Raw genomic sequence first — 6,000 nt, forward strand, 5'->3', positions numbered from 1 at the left:
ATAAGATCTCGTCGCCAAGATGCATTTGTAGTATCATTAAGCTCCTTAACAAAAAAAAGGGGGGTCACTAGAAAGATGTACAATAGGCCATCAGGTCTCTAAAGCGACTTGATGAAGTTTTTTCTGGGCCGCATGGATGCCCGAAGCTGAAATAACTTAGTATTCTTGTCACCATCAGTTAACAAGTCCACACAAGGACGTTGTTTTTGCATGATCTCCTCCCGATGGAATAGTTCCACTCCACCAACCTGTCCGAAACTTTGATCTCGAGGTGGCTCGGCCCCACTCTTCAAGACCTCCGGCTCGTTTTCATCTGTTGGCATTCGCCTGGGCCTACCGAGGTGGCTCGGCCCCACTCTTCAAGACCTCCGGCTCGTTTTCATCTGTTGGCAGTGATGCCGATGCTCACGGGAACTCCTATTTGCCGCATTCTGCGGCAAACAGACGTGGTCCATTCGCACAGAGGGCGCGCCCGACTGGCCGGCCCATTCAAGTTGAACAGTGTCGGTCGAAAAATGCGCTTTGTAGGATTCGAGCCATAAACCATTCAAGTTGAACCATTCTGCACGAATCAGACGAACCACTCCACCTGCCCAGTGTTGTTGAAATAAGAAGCAGAGCAAATCTAAAGAACTAAATTTAGCGGCCTAAACTAAACATTACTTCAAAAATTGCAAACATTGTTTCAAATTTCGAACACTTTAAGTTATGAATAACTTTTAACAGACGCGAACAATTTTAGAAATTTCTCATCAACTTTCGGAATAATGAAGAAATTTTCAAACTCCTGAACATTTTTTGAAAACGTGAACGGTATTCGAATTTGTAAACAAAACTCGAAAAGCGGAGCATCATTAAAAATCTGAACAATTTATTTAAAACTCGAACATTTTTTAAATTTTCATAACATGTTTTGAAAACGTGAACAGTTTTTGAATTTGTGAAAACAAAATTGAAAATAGGGAACAAATTTAATTTCAGAGCAAAAAAAATAAACTGAGAACAATTGAAAAATCCTTAAAAACTTGAAAATGCAAAAATGTTTTATATAGGTGAACAAAATATTGAAACGGATTGTACTCCTAAACATCAGAACAATTTTTGAAAAATGTGAACGTCTTTTGAATTGGTGAACAAAATTTGAAAACAGGGACAACTTTGGAATCCAGAACAAAATTATAAAACTGAGAACAATTAGGAAATCCCGAATTTTGAGATAGGAACATTTTTTTAAACACCCGAACAAAAATCATAAATGCGAACAATTTTTGAAAAACACGAAAAAAAATTAAAACTCCCCAAAAATAATAAAAATAGGGACAAATTTTGGAAGTAGGAACATTTTCTAAAACTCCCAAACAAAATTCAGAACTCAAATAATTTTTGAAAACGCGAACATTTCTTGAAAACTGGAACATTTTCTGAAGTCCCGAACAAAATTTTGAAAACACAAATATTTTTTGAAAAAAGGAAAAAAAATTAATTTCGTGAACAAGTCTTTTTTGGAAAAGATGATTTCTTGAAAATTCTGCAACTTTTGAAAAAGATAAAAAAAATTATAAAATGGTAAAGCAAAAAGAAACAGGAACAGAAAAAGGAAAAGGAAAAAATAAACAGAAATGAAAATAAATTACAAAACAAAAACCCGGTTTAGGAACATTCTAGAAGGTTCCCAAAACCGGCAAAAACCAGCTCGGATCATCTAGAAGGTTCCCAAACTGTTCACTAGAAAGGTGCGCAGAATGTTATACACGGGACGGCCCAATTGCTCGATAGGTCAACTTGCCTGTGCGAAGCCCCGACTGGACGATGCGGAGAGCGGGACATAGGGAATTCCGATGCTCACGGACCCTCAAAGTCTATGTTGGTCTCTCTCTTGGATCCATTCCACTTCCCTCACCGGCCCCCAATGGCGGTGATGCCGATGCGCACGCCCGACCTCTCATCCTCCTGCTCCTCCTCCTCGCCAAAATTGATTACTCTGTCTATCAACAAATGCAATAGGGTGCTCACAGCGATGAGCTTGCTGCTGCCTCAAGGCTGGAAGATTTCAACAGTTTGTACCGGGCTGTCAACTTCTACCAGACTACCAGTCTTGACGTAGCTAGGCTTTTCCACATTGACACGGAAGCAAAGCGCCCATCTCTAGTCCTGCTCAACAAGGATGAGGAGAAGTTGACCGTATGTTGTATCTTCTCTAATTAACTTGCTTTAGCTTTCGGCGCCAGCCCTTTAATTTGCCTTCCAATTCTATGTACTGAGTTGGTTTGACTTAAAATCGGATAATTATAATAATGTTATGTGTGTCTTGCAGATGGCGAGTTCAGGGCGTCTGCGATTGCCGAGTTTGTTTCGGCCAACAAGATCCCATTGATCACATACCACCCTCACATAGGAAGCCGCCCCTCCGATGTTTGATAATCCGATCAAGAAGGAAGCAAGTCCGATCCGGTTGTATGCCCTGGGGAATTTTTTTATATTTATATGCATCGATGGAATTGATGAATTGAGTTGAACGGAATGGAAATGCTTGTTTATATGGATGCAATGCAACAAACCACAAGCGGCAGAGCAATGAAGTTGGTAGAGTAGGGTAGGGTTCTCCATTGAGCTGCACGCAGGGGCGGTTCAAGGAATTGCATACTGGGGAGAGTCATAAAATAGAACTTTGCAACCCGCGACTCATTGTAAATGAACCTCGTTAATAGTTATCTGGGAATATAGAATCCAATGAAAACTAAATAAAGTGATTAGGTTGTAAAATATTGCCATGGTAGACTGAACATACAACAAATAAATTTAGTTAGGAATAGATTAATCTTTAGTTAGAAGTTTATTTGAAAACCACAAATAATATTGCTGCTAATTGCTTGCCCTCGATACGTAGGGATCCATACAGGAAGTACTAGCTAGCTCCAAATTGTGTTATTGTTATCTAACCGGAATACCGTTACAAGGTAACAAGTTGATGAGGAGGGATACAAGCATGGTTTTTATGAGTAAAAAATGGGGGATATTATGATTTTATGACCATGGATTGTCTGTTCAGTGCCAAAAATATGAGTACTTCTATCTTTGAACATTCGTCTTTACAACCGATAAGATATTTCTTCAAGAGATTGGGTGCAATTCTGCCGGGTCAATGTAGCTCTGTAGAGTGCTTGAATGATGTCGTGCGCTCACCAGCACTGCAAGCTTATTCAATGCTTGATTCTTAATAGATGATTTTTTTTCCTTCTCTTTCATGTTGGATGAACCCGTCTACACAATATGACAATGATTGAGTCGTGCAACCTAAGAAAGGGGTCCGAAAAAGCTTCGAAAGGCAGGAATGAAACGCTATGTCTTGGCAGAGGACTAAGGCAATCACAATGCATGAGTGATGTGAAATTCAACCTTCACGTCATCCTTGTACATGTATAATTTCAGTCGACAAGGCACCGAGAGAAGATCGGCTTCTCATCTGCATGAAGGAATGAGTACCAAGAGAATGCTCGCATACTGGAATCAATCTTTCCACGACAGAAAAACAGCCTTTTTGATTATTCTATTTTTTAAGTCCAATCTCCTCGTGATGTATATATATGGACTTTTTAGTATATAGAAGATACAAAGTCATTGCATGCACTATTGCTGTCGATGTTCACTTATAGAACTGTGTCTCATGCAGTGGCCAAGCTACGGTTAAGGCACCCGCCTGCGCAAAAAAAAACGATGGAGCAGCCTTCAGAGAATGGTCATTTTACACATAAGATCAAGGTGTTGGTCCTGCTACCACCGTTAATATTCTTAATTTTCTTTTAGCAATGCAAATATTCCTTTTTCTTAATAAAGCAATGTTAATATTACTATTTTTGTGGGGTCAATGTTAATATTTTTGATGCACTTAGAAGCAAGACCTCCTATTTGACGCTTTAGTTTAGGCTACACTCAGGTGATCCAAATGGGCCCGCCCAGTAAGACGTGTGAACCTGTTTCTGTAGCAATGGAGCGGTCGAGTAGCAAAAATTTTGGTTTATTTGTGCTTCTGTTTTTTGGTTTTCTGTCTTTTCGTGAAAGCACAAAAATAAACGCCTATTTCAGAATGTTCAGCACGTATTAGAAAATGTTTACCATAGTTCTAAAAAATAGCATGTATTTAAAAAATGTTTGATGTATATTACAAATTGTTCATCATATACTAAAAATGTTTCAGTGTATATTCAAAAAATGGTCATCATGTACTGCAATATTTCAGGATGAAATTAAAAAAATTATGTATTTAATAAGAAAATCAGGACATATTTAAAAAATGTTTGCCGTATAACAATAAAAAGTTTTACACATACTCGAAAAATGTCAAATGCATATTAAAAAAGGTTCTCATGTACTAAAGAAAGTTCAGAGTGCATTTAAGAACAAAAAATGAAAGAAAGGGAACTACCAGTACAAAAATAAAAAATAAAGAAAGAGATGATGAAAAAATAAATAAAATTGCCTAAAACGTGAATAAAAAGCAAAAAGTAAAATAAAATAAGTCCTGCTCGATCACAGACCGGAATAAAAATTGGATAATTGATAATGTAATGTGTATCTTGCAGATGGCGAGTATAGAGTGTCTGCAATTGCTGAGTTTGTTTCAGCCAACAAAATCCCATTGATCACATACCACCCTCACACACGAAGGCCCCCCTCCAATGTTTGATATTCTGGACAAGAAGCAACTAAGTCATGTTGTATGCCATGGGGCATTTGTTATATATATGTATGGATGGAGTTGATGAATTGAGTTGAGTGGAATGGAATCCTCGTATATATGGGTGCAATGCTACGAACCCAAAGCAGCAGAGCCCCAACACGCTGAACAGTTTTCTCAAATACTGTTGAATAGAATAGATTGCTTGTTGATGGGCAGCGAGCCAATGGGAGGCGGCATGCGCCTCTGTTAGCTACAAATAAATCGCCTCTGTTAGCTACAAATAAATCGCCTCTGGTTTTCTTCTGCAATGAAATACCCCTAATGTGATGTGTGTGTACACATAACTGAATACCAATGACAAGCTCAATCTTTAGTGTTATTGTTATCTAATTGGGACAGGGTTGCAGCATAACGAGTCGAGGAGGGATTCAAACATTGTTTTCATGAGTAAAGATTGGGGATATTATGAGTTTATGACCGTGGGTTGTATTGTTGAGTCTCAAAAACATGAGTAATTCTATGCTTCGAACGATGAAGCGGCCTTCAAAAAATGGTCATTTTACACATAAGATCAAGGTGTCACACCTGCTACCACCGTTAATATTCTTTTTTTATACGGAACCACCGTTAATATTATTGATGGCCTTAGAAGCGAGACCTCCTATTTGAGGTATTAGTTCAGATGGTTGTCACTCATGTATGCTGTTTTGATCGCCTCGGGATTTCTTCTTCTTTTTCTTCGTTCTCTGTATGTGTCTAGGCATAGTTTTTGTCTTATTTGACTTTGTTATTTGGCGGCGTGATTTTTTATGTGTGTTCGCAGCGTGCATCCTAGTTATCCATAGTCCGGGTGTGCGCTTGTTATATGATTGTGTCCCTCGATGCAACATTATAAGTAAATAAAAGGCACCCATTGTTGAAAAAGTTGAGGATACGCAGGTGACTCTGAGTGGGTAGGCCCACTAAGACGCACAGACCTGTTTTTGCAGTGATGGAGCGGTCCGGTAGAGATTGTTTTGGGTTTATTCATTTTACTTCAGTTTCTTGGTTTTCTATTGTTTGTGAAAATAAAAAAATGAACGTGTGCTATTAAAATGGTCGTTGTGTATTTAAAAATGTTCACTATTTAAGAAAAGATTAGCGGGTATTTAAAAAATTGCTGTATATTAGGAATGTTCCTCATATACTAAAAAGTGTTACGTGTATAAGAAAAAAAATATCGCATACTGAAAAAAACTACAGATGTAGTATTTAGAAATATTCATTGTATTTAAGAAAAAAATAGCGTGAATATAAAATATATTTGCCATATAATTAAAAAT

The sequence above is a fragment of the Triticum aestivum genome, chromosome 6D (assembly GCF_018294505.1).
Source record: "Triticum aestivum cultivar Chinese Spring chromosome 6D, IWGSC CS RefSeq v2.1, whole genome shotgun sequence".
Classification (NCBI taxonomy): Eukaryota; Viridiplantae; Streptophyta; class Magnoliopsida; order Poales; family Poaceae; genus Triticum; species Triticum aestivum.